The sequence below is a fragment of the Corapipo altera genome, unplaced genomic scaffold (assembly GCF_003945725.1).
Source record: "Corapipo altera isolate COAL_440 unplaced genomic scaffold, ASM394572v1 1b, whole genome shotgun sequence".
Classification (NCBI taxonomy): domain Eukaryota; kingdom Metazoa; phylum Chordata; class Aves; order Passeriformes; family Pipridae; genus Corapipo; species Corapipo altera.
Genome location: NW_020884881.1, coordinates 17899985 through 17916761, shown reverse-complemented (window position 1 = coordinate 17916761; position 16777 = coordinate 17899985). Strand labels below are relative to the sequence as shown.

General features: G+C 39.0%; 1 protein-coding gene across 1 annotated transcript in view; it reads left to right on the top strand.

Annotated features, from left to right (window-relative positions):
• The first annotated feature begins 417 nt into the window (after positions 1-417).
• The window catches only part of CELF2 (CUGBP Elav-like family member 2), a 554249-nt gene continuing 537889 nt past the window's right edge, over positions 418-16777 (top strand). Inside the window, exon 1 of the mRNA XM_027639964.1 lies at positions 418-671. The gene's annotated coding sequence lies outside the window, so the exon portion shown is untranslated. The remainder of the gene's footprint in view (positions 672-16777) is intronic.

Here is a 16777-nt window from a genome sequence, read left to right as displayed (position 1 = left end):
TTGTACAAGGTGTTACAGGGAGGGTTGACTGCATGCCTGCAAAGTGCAATACAGTGAAGCCCGTGTATATTCTCCATATACCATACTATTAAAATCAATCTGTTCAGGTTAGTTTTCATTCTGAGGAGAGCTGAGAAACACAACCACCGGTTTCTGTCACGTGCCGTGTCGCATCAATTAAAAATAAATTAAATTTCACGCAAAGAACCCAACTTAAAAATCCCAGCAAACAACAACAGAACCTTTCCACTAATGATTTCCAGTCATCAGAAGTGGAGAGAGACTCAGACAGCAGACAGCATGGTCCCAGCATGCTTTTTGCCTTTTTTTTTGTTTGCACAGTAGCTGTCAGTTGCAGCCCTGCAGGTAGTAGAACCCAGTGGGAAGAGGGGCGGGACAGAGCGATGCTGCCTGAACTGACAGCAAATTTAAATTACTGAGCTTTCTTTTGCTTTTTTTTCTTTCTTTGCGTGCCCTTTTTTTTTTTTTTTTTTTTTTTTTTTTTTTGGTATTTTTCTACTCTGCGACAAACTGAAAAGATTCGAGCACACGCTAATTTAACAACCCTGCTTCGTCGTCTTCTTTATTTCCCCCTTCTGCTTCCAGGATAATTAAAAGAGAAACCTGTAAAGGCAACGTTCCTTCAAGCAAGTTGGTGCTGTAACGTGCTGGTAAGATGAATTTAATTTATTTTTTTCCCTCTCCTCATCTTTTCTTCTTTTTTGGAGCTGAAAGCTTTTGTATACCTAACGCAGTCATAAGTGTGGTTCCCCTGCTGTGGAGGGTTAGAATGTAATGAAAAGGTGTAACTGCTTGATATGTGACCTTCTCCTATTACTTAAAATGGGTAATAACAGCTTTCCTGTCTGTCCTCATGATGCTTTTCTCACTGTGAATTGACTATTTGCTCAACAGAACCGATGCTGTGATTGTCGCACTATGACAATGAGGACTTGATTGTTTTTTGGTTACTGTTCCATGCTCTTATCACAACAGATACTTGAGTTGGGGGGTTTGTGTGTGTGATTTTTTTTTCCCTCTGAATGTTGCCTGAAGCACTGATACGACAGGGGGGTGGAGATGGGGGTGGAGGAGATGGTCTTGGGTATCATCCTGCCTGTTCAGCTGTTTACTAGGCAGGGAAGTGCAACACTGAAACTTTTTTTAAAATTCTTCTTGCATCAAGTGGGGCAGTGTATCCAGGATTTATTGTTGTCCAGTGCTGGGTAAAGTTCTTGCTGTCCCTTGCGTTGCTGTTCCGGAGAAGGGGAGAAGGGATGTTCCACTCCGTACCTTGCCATACCATTGTAGTAGCTAATTACAAGAAGCTGACAAACTTTGAGATAGAATACCAAGAGCTCCTTTTGTAAAGAATGAGTTTGATGCTGTGGATCATTTCCTATGAACACCAGCCTGCCAGATACAGTCAGACCTGTATTATGCTCGTTGCAGTTCCTGCCTTGCAAGTCCCCTGATTTCTGAGATCTCCTTTCTAGTCTTTTTCTGATGCTATTATGTTATCATTTTATTTTTTAGCAAATGAGATGTGTTTTGCTTTTGCTGTGTGTTTACTCTTATAAAACTTACAAGGTGACATGCTTTTTCCAGGCTTTCCAAATGTAATTCTGCCAAGTATTAAATGCTATAACACCTACTGAAATCAACAGGAAGGCTGAGCTTGTCCTGTATTTAAGAGGAAGCTTCTGAATACTGGCAGGACTGGATCTTATCATTGCTGAACTCCCTCTCTTTTTCTAAGTGCAAATAGTTCTTGTTGCACTTAAGACTGGATTATGTAGCTTTTACTATAGTATTTAGAATAAACACTACTCTTACACTTAGTTGTTCACAGGTTTGTGGTCATGCTGATGAAAACTTTTTGAACATAGCATGGGAATTTTTGGAGAAATTGAGTGGGGTTAGAAAAACAGTGCAATTCAGTCTTCTAACTCCTTGAAAACTCTTTGCCTTATTTTGATTTTTTTTTAAAGGTGGTGTGAAATGAACAATCTGCAGATTGATACGTCAGACTTTCCAGATGCAAAGGTGTCTTTTGCCAAATGCATAATGTGATTGCATAAGAGAAGTTGTGCAAGGAGAGGGGACATGGGGAGCAGTGGGATTTAACACAGAGTCCCTTTCGTGTCCCTGGAGAAAAGGAGAGGACGTGCCAGTGCCATATGGAAAATCACATTCTTTCACAGCCACTTTGTTTGGGCAGAGGGTTAAGGGTACTGCACTTGCAGAGATTCATCACTCCCTATTTCAGCCTCAGTTTCAAGCACTGTGATACTTTTCGAAGGTTTACTTCACTTGTGCAGAAAATGCTGGTGTCTTACTAAAAGAGGTCACTGTAGCTCCCACATCTTGCTTTTGCCCTGACAACTTGCCTTCCCCCACCCCAACACCAAGGTCTGCGAGGCCCAGAAAATTAGGCTTTGTCCCTTGTAATCCCAAACTCCCATCCATTTATAACCAGAGAAGAAAAGGGTTGAATTCAGTGTTCTTGTTATGGAAATAAGTTTTTATTCACTCAGTATCAACTGACAGTTAGAAGCGTATCTGATGTAATATGAATAAACTGTAGGCTGTTGTCGGTAAATTATGCAGCTATAGTCTCACATTCTCCAAGAAATAGTGTTTTTACAATGCTCAAGTGGCCTAATGAGGTGAAACAACTAGCAATACTCTCGTTTGAGCTTCCTAATCACCCAGAGTCCTGAGAAGTCCATGGTGATTGGTTCCCACTGTCCATGGTGAACATCTCAGCAATGGGTGAGGCTGCATGGAAGGAGAGACTGAATACAGCCTGGGGGCTTTGGTCACAGAGGTGATGTCAAAGTTACTGTTGTGAGGCAATATGGAAACAGTACAGTCAAGTTTAGACACTGAGTTTGGAACCAAAAATTAGTTCCTAAACTCTTAAAGTATAAGAAAGCTGATATATGTACCTTTAAACAAACAAACAAATAAACAAACATCACCTAACCCTAACTACCAGTCTACATTCTCTTTGAATTTAGTCTTTAAATATATTTGTTTTTAATTAATCTGTGCACTTTTCATTGTTGTTGGCTTCTAGCAATACTGTCCTCTATTCAGTGCTTGGAAATTTCTAGTTGAATGTAACTGTTTTCATTATAGCAAAAAAGAAACCAAGCCAGAAAACTTGCTGTAATTTCCTGTCAATAACAGAGAAATAAGAAAACACTAGGCTAATAAAAATGATAATCTGAGTTTACAACTGTTAACAAGATTCCTGAATAGAAATGGTGCTATTATGCACAAAGAATTTCTATCATCACTAGAGGAATATAGTATAAAACTATGAGTTTTATTATTCAGGTCCTACCAACCAATTAGAAATCAGCCCATAATCATACTTGTGAAATACCATAAGTTTTGGCATCTTCCCTCCCTCCTATTAATAAAATATTAAAGAAATTTTATAATTAGAAACTTTGATAACATAACTATGAGTTTCCTTTGCAAGAAAAAGCTGGCATAATTCTATATTTCTTCCACATCTCTAATGTTTCACATAAAGTCACTGCAAGTCTGAGTTGCACACAGCAGGTAAAATTAGGGTAAATCACAGACTTGCCATGGGCAATAATGGTGGGATTTCATCAGTTTCTTTCTCCTGGGAGAAGCCAGATTCCAAGATTTTTTCTCAGGACTCTGAAGGAATACTAAAGAATATGTCATAATACCTCTTCCCCTGAATGGGATTATTTATTAACATTACATTTCTGGCCAGCTGAATACAAGTTTCACAGAGTCATGGTAAAATTCTTAGATTTTAACCTGTGAGAAATTTTTTTTTCCATTCATCAGCTAAAAGATTCTTACATTTTTCTTCTAACTGGAAATGATTTATGGCATTATAAGGGGTTTGCTGTGTTTCCATTTGATTTAACACATTAGCTATGGTCTTCCTTCACCAAGAACCACTCTCAAAACTCCCCCAAATGAAGTGAGAACATTGTACATGGGCTCAGAGTGACCCCAAGCCTCTGGTCTTCTCTCACTACTGATTAATAACCTATTGGGCCAACACCTGCCAAGACATTTCTTCCACCAGCCTGGCAGCCAGTCACATGTCCTTCATCTCCTTGTGACATGCACTGCAAGCTCCTTGGGGCTTCTAATCCTGTGTAGGGTACAGAAAACCCTAAAAATAATCTAATACCTCCTAATTGCTCTCATCATTCTGAAGGCGATAGAGCTCACACTATTTGTCAGATCATTAGATATGTATTAGGAATATAAATAAATATTTTATTTATTGAGATAAACAGTGAAATATCACTAAGAAGGAAACAAAGTAAAAACAGAACAAACTAGAGGCCCAAAGGGCTCAGTTCTAGACTATAATTGTCATCATCCAAAGTGTTCCTTTCTTGTTTTGCTACATGGCCCGTAGTGATAAGAGCTCCTGTCCTAAGGCTGATGTGCTTTGAGAGCTCTTAGGGCCACATCTTTCCTACTCACACTGTTAAAGACATGTATGGTCACCTTCCTTGAGGATGATAACAAAGTGGGAGCAAAACAAAAGCCCTGCATATATATTTTTTTAGTTTACTTTCTCAAACTCCAGCTGCATCTGTATTATCCATATAGGTGTTCTCTGGTCATGACATTCAGGCACCAGAGGTAGGATTCACCTCATCCAAATGTAGGTACCTATAGTGTAGACATCTACATCTGAGCATACCACCTCTGGCTCCCTTTACAGAGAAAACAAGCAGGTGCTTTCAGGGAGTGATTTATCTGACCTAATTTAAACCTCTGTTTTCTTTCAATCCCACTGAAGGACATCACATTCAAAACTCAGACCATTTAACTGCCCCTCATCCTCAGATTTTCTTAATTAACCATACTGTTGCATTGCTAAATTTAGACTTCTCTTGTGACTACTTCATGAAGACAGAGGACTTAAAACTCTGTAAATTATATAACTTGAAAAAAACCTCATAGTACCATTGGTTTACCAAGCCCCATACACATGGCAGTGGGCTTAAAACAAGGCTAATCCTAGTGAAGTTAGGACTGGATTGCATAGACACACACATATATCACTGACATAATGTCACTCCCATATATCATTAGTCCTCCAAGACTGCTGGGGGGAAGCTGTCACAAGTGCATTCCAGGCAATGTGTTTAACGTCCAATTAATCTTGTTCCTCATGGTTAATTTTATTAGGCTGAACTGATCTAGTGAAAGGAGGTGCTGTGATTGGTTCATTTGTTCTACTTAGCAGGCCAGTGGCATTTAAAAGTTATGCTGCAATGCTTTAAAAAATCTAAAAGCTGGGAAACTCGGTGAGTATGATGAAGTTTACCTAATTTAGGCACCAGTAGTATAATGAGTTGATGTTCCAGATGTAAATTCCCTTATTCAGAGGAAGCTACGTGCATTTGAGAGGTTTCAGACAGATAATTTTACTTCCTAGTTTTTTACAGCTAAAACTGCATTTACAGTCCTAAAAGTATATGCTGCAGTGAGATTACTGTCTCCCAAATGTTACAGTGTACTTCACCTCTTTGTCTCACCTGGCCATCTGTGGACGAGCTAGTTGTGTCCTCTTGGCCCTGTGTTTGATCCCCAGACTTTAGCTTTCATACCTCAGTACATGATATGTGATATGAAGTGTTGTGGGTGTGGCTGATGGGCTCACATCCCACTTGAACAGAGGGTTGAAAGGGGCAGAGGGAGCCGGGGGCAGAGCAGTATTGTTTGTAAGGTCTAGAGGAAGTGATACCTAAGGATGATTATAGCCAGCATCACAGACAGGTTTATATTCAAGGAAAATCTGATTAATTTAAAAAGTAACTGTGTCAGCACATAAATATGCATTGATATATATACAAACACACAGTATTACTGCTGGACACATAAGACCACACTAGATAGGTAAGACAGTCAGCAATATGGACACACTCTACCTCAGACAAACATTGTCTCATTTCTCTCTTCATTTAGGTAACCTTCAGCATCCTAAAGCTTAAGTGTAGGTTTGGTTTAAGTCAGGGAAACTGGATTTTACCATTCATTTAAGCATAAAATGTTTGATCACCCACTCAGCTGATGATCCACTTCACAATATGGTTTGACAGGCATGTGTGTCCAGTCAAAGAAGGTTTGACTTGGTGATCTTGGAGGTCTTTTCCAGCCTTAATTATTCTGTGATCATCAGTCATGATTGAGGTAGCTCTATTCTGGACTTGAGTTCCAGTAATGGTTTGCAGAAATATTCTTTATTCAAACAAAGGGAGTGGCTGGATTTTGAAGCACGCAGAAAACATGTTTCTACACAGTAGAACTGCTCACATTAACAAAGGAGTTCTGAACACAGGATTTCATCTCACATATTTGCTGTGTTCAGTAATTAATGTATAAGCGCTGTAAGAGCCACTGACAGAGTGAGCAATCCGAGTGGCCCTCTGCCTGCACCTTGGATAACAGGAGACAGAAGTATAGATTAATAGTGGCTCTTAATCAATGTGATGCAGTCAATGTTTTCCATAGGCACTCCATTAATAAGCAGCTCGCAGTTCTACTAACATCTTTCTTTTCCTGTACCCCAAGTCTCTTGCAATTATGAAGGACATATGCATACTAAACAAAGCTTTTGTGCTCAAGTGAAGAGCAAAGGCTGCCTACCCAGCGTCACAAAGTGAGAGAGACCACATTCACGGGACATTAAAGGCTGGGTACTCTTGCTGAACAGGTTTACACATTTAAGCCTCGATCCTGCAAGGACTTACACACATGCTTAACCTTACACACTGCAAATGGAATCCTAGGCCTCTCAAAATCAATGACAAAAGTCCACTGACTTCAAAGGGCCACTCTGTGAATAGCTTTTTTGGCATCACTGCAGCCACACAGCGTGCAGAAGTGTCTGAGCTGATCTCCCCAACCTTGCGTGCTTGCGTGAAGTCTTAAGAGATGGAGTGAGTTGCTAAGTGTGCCTTTCAAAACATTCTTACAACAAACTATAAGCATTCAAAGATGTTTTCTTGTTTGATCTGTGCTCTTCAGGAGTTTTGCCCAAACCCTGTGGTAAAATCTCCTGAAGTAGTCTGTGAGCAATCCATAATGCAATTCCCTCTCTGGTTAGTATTGTGTTCTGAGTAGGTTGTTTTCTTTACTTTCCAGAAGATCCTGTCTCTGGAGTGATATGATTACGCTGGAATCACATCTTTCTCTTTTAAAGAAAAAAAAAAATCTATAGCTCACATGATTTTATAGGAAATCTGGGAAATATCTACTGAAATGACTTACAGATCAGAGAAAAAAACCAACCAAAACAAAACAGTGTATGAATTTGTGCAGCATTTAACTGCTGCTTCTCATCTGCTTTCTGCTGGTAACTGAGATATCTCTTGCAAAATCTAACATCTTTCTCAGGATCTGTTGCAGACCAGAAACGCAATCCTGGCTCTGTTTCTGTGTGTAAAACTGTCCTCTGGCATTGGTACCCCTCAAGCTCACTGTGGAGTTCTGAGGAGTTTGGTGAAGAGCTGGGGAGAATGAAAAGTGGTATTAGTCTCATTTTCCAGCATAGATCCCTTTCCAAAGTAGGTTTAAGTTCATGATCCAGTGATGCTGCACAGCCCTTCTAGCTTTGCAAGTGGTGCAATGTGCTCCCAGCCCTCACAGTGGCTAAGATGCTGCAGCTGGGGGGTCTGTGGCTGCCCTGAGTAACACCAAGTTCCAACAGCAAAGCTCATGCTGGTAAATGCAGATCTCGTGAGTGAACCAGCTAACAACTGGTGTGCAGATACACCATTGCAACTTGCACGTGCTCTGGACTAGGAAAGTTTTGACTACCATCTCCCTAAGCCTGCAAAAACAGGTGTGAGGACAATGTAACAAGGAGTAAGGATTTGGAAAAGAGATTTATAAAGTTTTGCATCCCAGTTATGCTTTAGTATAAGCCTCTGCTAGCATTTGTGTAAGCCAAATTACTGCTTCTCACCTAAATTGGTAGCAGTCATTTGAAGAGTAGGCTGGGTGAGCCCAGTGAAGCTTTTTTTTTCTATTTCAGCATTTTCCTCTGACACGTTTCGTTGCTCTAGCAGCACAAAAAAAAAAATCCCCAGACTTTACTGGGTTTTTTGGCTTTTACTGTAAAGGTATTTTAATTTTATCTTCATCGTGTTCCTGTACTAATGGGCTTTATATATTCCCAGCAAAGTCCTGTGTGAAATTCTTAACCACAGAGATTACAGAAATTTACTGCTTCACTGGCATGGTCAAGTTGCCACAAAATTGCATTTGTTAATGTGAAAACACATGGCACCTGCCATCTCTGAGCATAAGGATTTTAAATATGTCTTGGAAGAATTTAAGAATGCCTATAAAATGGGGCTTGGCCATGTCAGTTTAGCTTTAGGAAGGAGACTGTGCTATAAAATCCTCACCCATAATTGGACACAAGTGGCAGCTTTACTTAACTAGTGTTCACAAATGAACAGAGCAATGAAACTGTTCTGCCTTTCTCACCCCAAAAGAATGACCATGGCAGATGTTAACACCGTTGAGAACAGCTTTATTGTAACTACAGGTGAGACAAATGGGAGATTTATTAGTCTGGGCATTGAGGGAAGGGGAGGCAGGGTAAGAGTCGTATCCAGTGCTGTTCCAAAGAATTGCAATGTACATTCCCAAACACATTGTGTGACACAGTGCACTAGAGCAGAAGCTGTTCTGTGTCCATGAATTCATGAGCATGCCTGCTTTTTTGTTTGCTTTTTAAGCACCCAATACCCAGAATCACAAATTGTACATGATTCTGCTGTTTATTTCCTCATGTCCTATCCTGTACCCATTTAAGCTGACAGCAAATCTCTAACTTCATTGATAATACGATGTAATCAATGACTCCAAGTCTGGGAACTCAGTGACCTGTGAAAATGTAAACAAGAGGAAACGTTGTTTCTCTGATGAAAGTCCTGAGACGAGGCTTGGTCCAGCGTCTGCTGGATCCTTTCTGTTCATTTTAATGAGCTTACAAATGGTCCCTAACATAATGTGCATTCAATAGAAATCAGCATTGTTTTTTCAGGCACTGATCCAGTAAAGCCCTTAATTATGTGCTTAAGATTATGGTATGGGAATAGTCCCACAGAAGCCACTGCAACCAAAGAAGTATTTTAAGCTCAGCGAGTAAGAAAATGCTGGAATATCATCACGGTTTTTTTTACACCTCTGCCAAGACACCGAACAAGTACAGTTTCTGGAAATCCAGAACCTTGAGATGCCATAAATGCCATAAATATTCTAATTTGTACCCAATTTTTTTAGCTGCTTTATGCTTCTTTATGCCCAGATATAGAAAGACACTTTACTGCAGTTGTGATACGAATAGGAATTCTTGCAGCTTGAAACTCAAACCTCCCTCCCCTCTTAGATTCAGTGTACATCCACATGTGGTGCTGCTGCCTGTTGTCAGTCCCATTTTAAAGTAGAATAATTTTAAATTTACAAAAAGTAAAACTGCAGTATAAGCAGGACAATATTCTTCTCTGTATTTGAAATAAGTTCTGCTGGTTTGTCCCAAAGTCTGTGACCGGGTGCTTTCTTAAAAGAGCTGCTTAAAGGCAGTTTGAGCTTTTGTGCCATGTGGAGCACATATTGTTTCACTGCTTTGCTTCAGCTCATCCCATTTCACTATAGGGTACTGTATTTCTGTATTCTCTTGCTTTCATGAAACCTGTGACATTCACCAGGATTTTTTCAGGTAATGCTGTTTACAGCAAACACAGCCTATGGTGTTTCCAAAAGTTTCCTGCTGTCAGAAACATGAGGGTCAAATTGAAAATATTGGTTTGGGAGAATGTAATCTTTTCAGTACAGACTTTGGTCAGCGTAGTTGTGTTCAGTGTAAGTGCCCAATAGTAATGATGTCCAGGCATAGGGCCAAATGCTAAAACTGCCCCCAGAGTGAATATACTCATACTCTGTGAGAGATGCAGTAAAGTATTCTTGTTTTCTGGCCAGCAACATTCAAAAGCACAGCTCCCCCTGAGGATAACTTTTGCCAGGAGTATGAATAAGCTGCACTGAGGCTGTGCCTTATGGCAACTGCTGCATGGGGGACTGCTAAGTAACTCATAAATAAGCAGTCTCTGCTGCCCCTCAATTCCTGTATCCAACTTCAGAAGGTACTTATGTAGGTCCAAGTATAAAGGCTTGCACGGTAGCCTCAGTGGACTTTGAGAAAAGCCAAAACAGAGGTGGCTACTTTCCATCTCCTGCTCCTTCGGCTGGCCATGATTTTTCTGGCAAGCACAAATATACAGACCCTAGAAGGATTTGGCTCCTGTTCTTCAGCTCATATTCATCATGTGGGTTGCTCCAGTGAAGTTATGAAGCCAGGAGCTCCTGTTATGGTAGGATAAAGACTCTACCACAGCTGAAATCTTTATTAATAAATGAATTATGAGTAAACAAAAGAAAAGTAGACACACTTTAATAAACCCAGCAACTATCTTGTTTTGGGCACACAAGTGTATTTATACCAACATCAGAACTACATTAAAATGTAGGAGTTTTTTGCAACAGTGCTCATTTCAGTACTTTTTTTTTCTAGAGAACAACTTCAGTTCCATTCACATAAGTCTGCCAGACCTTCTGCTGATATAAATCAGAGTGATCCCTTGAAATCTGCTGAGCATCTGCCCCAGAATGGCAAATAATAGTCTCTAGAGCATGACTAATCTTTAAGGATGACAGAAGTTACTGATCCAACATGAACAACTTTTTAGCATCACACAGACAAATTAATTCCATCCAGGAATTCCTACACTAAGGATAACTATTTTCTGCAAGGCTGTAGTATAGGCTAACTGTATTCCTGCAGCAAAACACCCTATCTTGTTTTAGAGGTTTCAAACTTGCTTATGTGGATGCAGTATTTCAAAGTTTTATGCAGACAGGAAGCAACAGATATAATAAAGAACATAAGCATTAGACATCTATAGGGTTCTGTACTGTACTTCTGTGTTAGACCTACCCCAGTTCTAACTGCTAACATCCAGTGATCCAGCTGCTGCTTCTTTGTAGCAGAATAGAAAATTATAACTCCAAATAAGACAACAAAGAGATTTTCTGGAAGGCAATACTCCATCCTTGTAGTCCTTTCCTTCAGATACATTTTTCTTGCCTTTCATAAATTTCATAATCCACTTCACAGATACCAACTTTTGCAAAAAGATGGAAATATCACCAGTTGATCTGTTTGTCTAAGCAAAAAGCTTAACTTAGTGCAAGGATAATCAATGCCTTCTGTACATGAAGACAATCTGAGCACCATAAACAAGAAAAACATTGTCATAGTTTAATTTTCTTTATGTTCTTCTCTCTCATCAGTAAAAGAATATGCTTCTGTGATGTAGCAACTTATCTCTGGTTGAATATGAGAGAGTATTCTGTTATTTCCCATCAGCTTCATACCTCAAATTATTAAAAACCTCTGGCAAGCCTTTCTCATGAAGTGTTATTCACAAATTGTATGAGTTAGTCTTCAAAGATTTTATTAAAATAAAAATGGAAATCTATGACACTTACTAGTGGTTTATCTTATAGAAATGTATTTCTCTGAGTAACTTTCACAAAATACATTAGGACAGAATAAATGTCATTGAAGCAGGACACGAAACACTTCAAAAGGAACTAATTTTCTCATACTGCAAAACTTTCTTTATTCAGCTTCATTCTTTGTCTTAAAATTAATTTTCTAGAACTAGAAAACTTGTTCTTAGGAAGGTAATAAAACTGGTTTTGAAAGTCCTGGTGATAGTGATTCATGTTATTTCATGGTCAACACTTGTGGGCCTCTATGGTTCTGTCAGTACTATGAATAAAACAGCTGAGGACCACCCTGTAGCCCCACATGCTGTTGCTGTGGTGTAAATCATATTCATCTGCACACACTCCCTTCAGCCCAGGCAGAACTGGCAACATCCAACTTTTCTGTGATACCTGCTGTCCCTCAAACCAAGCTTGAATTTTTTGGAGAATGTTATTTGGCACAACCCAAAGCTCTGCAAGAGAGCAGACTATCAACTGAAGGTCTGATGGTCAGGCAATAGTGCTTAAGCCACATCTATGGTCTTTTTTTATTGGTATAGACATAACTAATAGAAATGCAGAACAAAGGGACACTCCTGCCCAGAGTACTCATAGTCTCTGGTTTGAACTTTAGCCAGGTGCAGTTTCATACATTTACAACCCTGTTATAGGGGATCTGAAAAGAGGAGATGGGAATAATTGCTAGCAGGTGTATGTACAGATTCAGTAGGATGTTTTCAATTATAAAAGCATATTTCTAATCTTTGTAATAGCAATTCAGTGTGTTGATGTAGCTACAGAATATCCCTGAACTAGGAAAAGCACATTAAACTTGGTTTACTCTTACAGCCTGCTCTAGGCATCCACTGTAAACCACTGATGGACACAGGACAGAGTCTTGGAGTAATACCTGATCCAACCTGGTGCACCCCTGGTGCAGAATCCTCCTGCTACCTAAAGGGGTGTGGGCAGAGGCAAGAATTATGCCTTCCTTAGAGGAAAGAAGGCTGGCTGTTGGCACTGAGCTATAGAGAACTGGTGAGGGCTGCTGGAGTGGAGCTGGCTTTTAGACCAAGCACATCCATCCAAATAAACACACCAGATACTCATCAATATGTCCTTGTCCAGGAGCAAATTGGACTCTGAACAAGCATCCAAAGATATAAAAGTGTAAATATACTGATGCTGTCCTTTTGGAAAAGTCAGCTACATACATTTACCAGAGTGAGAGGGGGTGAGGGAGTGGGGGGGTGTTATTCTACTCACCTAAAATGTTAGTTTTGATAATTTTTGTAAATGAGTCTTGATATTTCACTGCTTCCCGTATTTCCCAAAATTGTTATTAACAAATAAACAGATCCTTCTTAGTTGTCTCTGAAACAATAATGGCAAAGGCTTCATTGCATATGTAGGAACTCCAAATTAGGTGGAAATTGCTTCTGGCAATGAAGTAGTGGCATCATGCAGACACATTTACTAATAATGATACTTCTTTTGGTGTGTGTTGTGCAAGCAGCTATGGCAGGACATGTTCCAATCCTGGCTTTATTAAATGAACAATACAGACCCCAGTAAGTGTTATGTCAGTGGAAAATAAAAACATAAAATATGCATATAATATGATGATGTGAAAATTCACGCAGAGTAGCACACCACTGAGCTTTCCTTCTGCAGGGTTTTGGCAGGCTTCCCAAACTGGCCACTTTAGAATTAGCAGTGTCAGAAGAGATGTCCCAAAATTTAATATAATTTGGATTTATCAATACCAGACTCCTCCAAGGAGAGGTAAGTCCTCTTTTCACAGGAGAGATAAGTCTTCTCAGAATATTTCCCCAGACAGATTCTCTTCTGCACATCTCTTTGCCAACTGGAACCTTTTGATCTCAACATTCTCAGTGCCAAATTCTTTAGTGGTGAAAATGAGTGAAACTCCACCTAAGGCAGTGGAGAAGATCCTATTTGCACCTGCAGAGAACTTGGCTTTGATTCTGTAGCCAAGGAGAGATTAAAACCATTGGTTCTAGTAGATTTGTTATCCTGTAAAAATGCTCCTCATCTCCAGTTGCAGATAGCTCTGTTATCCAGTCCAAGTGTGAGAAGGAAAAGCAGAAGAAAATGCTCTTGAGGGGGTAAATCCTGAAAAGGGAGGGTGATACACCGGAGGATTTAACAGGATTTTGTCATACGATTGAGGATACATTATCATCATTTTGATCCTGATCTCTTCACTTACTCTCTGTGCAGCTTTTTTCCAGATCTCCTAATATGAATCACTTATTCCAGATTGCTCTTTGAAGAAGGCATCCAGTGATACATCAGAGATTAAATGAGTCACTTATGATGGATTGTGCTTCATAGCTGTATATACCACAGAAAATTATGCATTTTACACTACCTTGTAAAATAACCATTTATCTAAGTAAACATATTGACTCCTTTTGGGTTCATATGAAAATTATCCTGGGCTGTGAATCTTAATTTAGCAAGCTCTTGACAGGCAGGAAAAAAGACAGCTAACAATGACGGAGAAGAATCAGTTACTTAAATGTCAATAGAGGGAGGTTAAAAAATGGGTTCAAAGTAACAGATCAATTTGTTCTCTAGCGCCCAGTCAGAGATACAGACTTGGCAACTTCCACTACCTTTTCCTCTCTGTCTCTTAAAATAAATAAATAAAAAAGAAAAGCTTTAGAATATTTGGTAAGTGGTGCAGTAGTTCTGCTGTGGTGTTAATTCCAACATAACAACAGCACGTGCTAGAGAAAGAAATGAGGCCAAGTGCTTAGAACAGAGAGAAATAGTTGAGTATCGTTTTCCAGAGATTCTACCTCTTATCTTTACACACTTACTGTAGGTACCAAAACAAGGTATCTCTTTTCCAAGTAACACAGTTTGCACATCTGTCATATGGAAATTATACTTCTGATCCAGATTCTCCCTGGGGCCATTCCATGTGGGTCACAGTAACATTTGGACATCTGACATTGGTAAAATTGGATCAGCATAAATGTGCCCCAATTCCTCTTCTGAGTTGAAAGCATCAAAAGGCATAAGAATTGTGACAGAATGCAGTTCAAGAATGGAGGTATAATGGCATCACCCAGGCTCTTTGGAAAGCTCTATATTTGTCTATCTGGTGGAGCAGGAGTACAGGTCAGCACTCATGGAGTCTTTCTCAGTTTTCAAAAAACAATAGGTTACATTTTCCTGTATCTAAATATCTAACCATTTATACCTGTTATCTCAGATTGCATTTAACTAGTGTACCTGCCTTATTTTTGCCCTCTCCACATCCTTTTCCTGCTAAGTGTTTACACCCCTCTCACTCACAATAGGGTCCAAGATGCTGAGTGCATCATTGACTTCAGCCAGCTTTGAATCAGATCTGTAATCACTGCAAGCCTCTGACTAACTGGCTCTAAGTATTTAGGATGAATCATCTCAGAGACAAAGCAGAATATCAGAGCCAAGTATTATCTTATATATTTCTGCTTCCCCAAAGATTTAGTCTCCAAAAAAAAAATAAAAATCCATTGTCCTATATGTAATGTAAAATAATTCACCGTGGAGCAAAACATTGTATCATGATACAGATCTGGGCAGTGATTGAAATAATAACAGACTGTTTAATTGCTAAATTACAGTTGTGATATTATGAAATAACATATTATATCCGCATTTATAATAAATTAATCCATCATGATTAAAGGTCTCTCAATGAATACCAAATGAATTAATACATGATTGGCCTTTATAAGTATAAGCCTTTAAAATTATGCAGAATTCTGCAAGCGGCCCACAGAATAAAGTGGCAATGAGAAAATGTGTCACAGGAAAACTTTTCTCCATTTCAGGCAGAACACCTTTTCTTTCAGAACATTTTTGCACAGAATTCGTTAGCAATTCTGACAGATAGCTTTTTAACAGGAGAAAATATGCCCACAATCACACAATGTTTGGGGGAAAGGGGAAAATTACCACAATATGACTAATTTTATGAAAGACATCTGTCATTTTCTACTGTTGCAATACGAGCTGTTTAGTAAGTAAATTTAATTAACCAGATTTCTCATTTTAAAAAGGGAAAAAGAAGGCTTTTACAACATACCAGGAGCATATCCCTTGAATATAGTTTGTTTAATGCGCCCAATTAGACTGAATCATCAAATTTTCTGAACCTTAAATATCTCAAATTAATTTTTTCCACACTGTTTTTCTATGTACCATTTTGCAGCCATTTGTACTGTGCAGTAGATGTTGCTTATTGTTGATATTCCTGTTTTAGAGATTCTGCTTAAAGCCAAGGATTTTTGGTGCTTGGTGTTGTACAGAAAGAAAGAAATCTGCACCAAAAAGTGTCCCATTCAAAAAAGAGTGACATACAAAGAGTGGGAAGTGAGAAAGGCAAGGAGAGCAGGTATATCTGTCCCAGGTCATAAATAATTCAGTGAAACATCTGAGTCTTGGTCTAGTGTCATCTCAAATACTAGACCTTGCTTCCTTTTGGCTTATAAAAGGATATAATTGTAAGTCAATGGTAAGCTCCTGCTTAGGAGTGTGAAATTCCCTCTGTTGCTCAAATAATTGCAGACCTGATAGGTTGGTCTTTTTTTAAAAAGAGAATATGGTTCATTTTCATGAAGCACTGATTGCACCTGCTTCAGACAACTTATAGCATAAAGGAGTAAATTTTATAAAGGCCTTTTTAAAAGTAATAAATAGAAGGTTATGTTATATCACTGTTTCCCTTCCAGTAGCTGCCAATATTTATGCAGAGTTTTTCCAATGGCCAGAAACCAAACCAACCAAACAAGAGAAAATTTATTTTATGGATGCCAGTGGAAATCTTAGGTAGCTTCAATGACTGCATTTTAAGCTACCCAAGATCAAAACATGACTAGAAATTTCAATTCAACCTCAGTTACAACAAATAATCAAAAAATACTAAAACAGCTGATTGCAACTTAATAGAGCATGTTTTCCATTTGCTTACACTATTCTTAAGAATATCTTAAGCTGATAGAAGGTACTCACCTCCTACACAAAACCTCTTGGTGAATTTCTGATGTTAGTGCACCTTCTTAATTCTGTTCCTAAATACAACACCATCCAAAATTTAATATCTGCTGCTTTTGTACGCAGGGGAAAACTTCCTTCCTATTCAGAAAAAAAGATAATCACTACAAAAAAT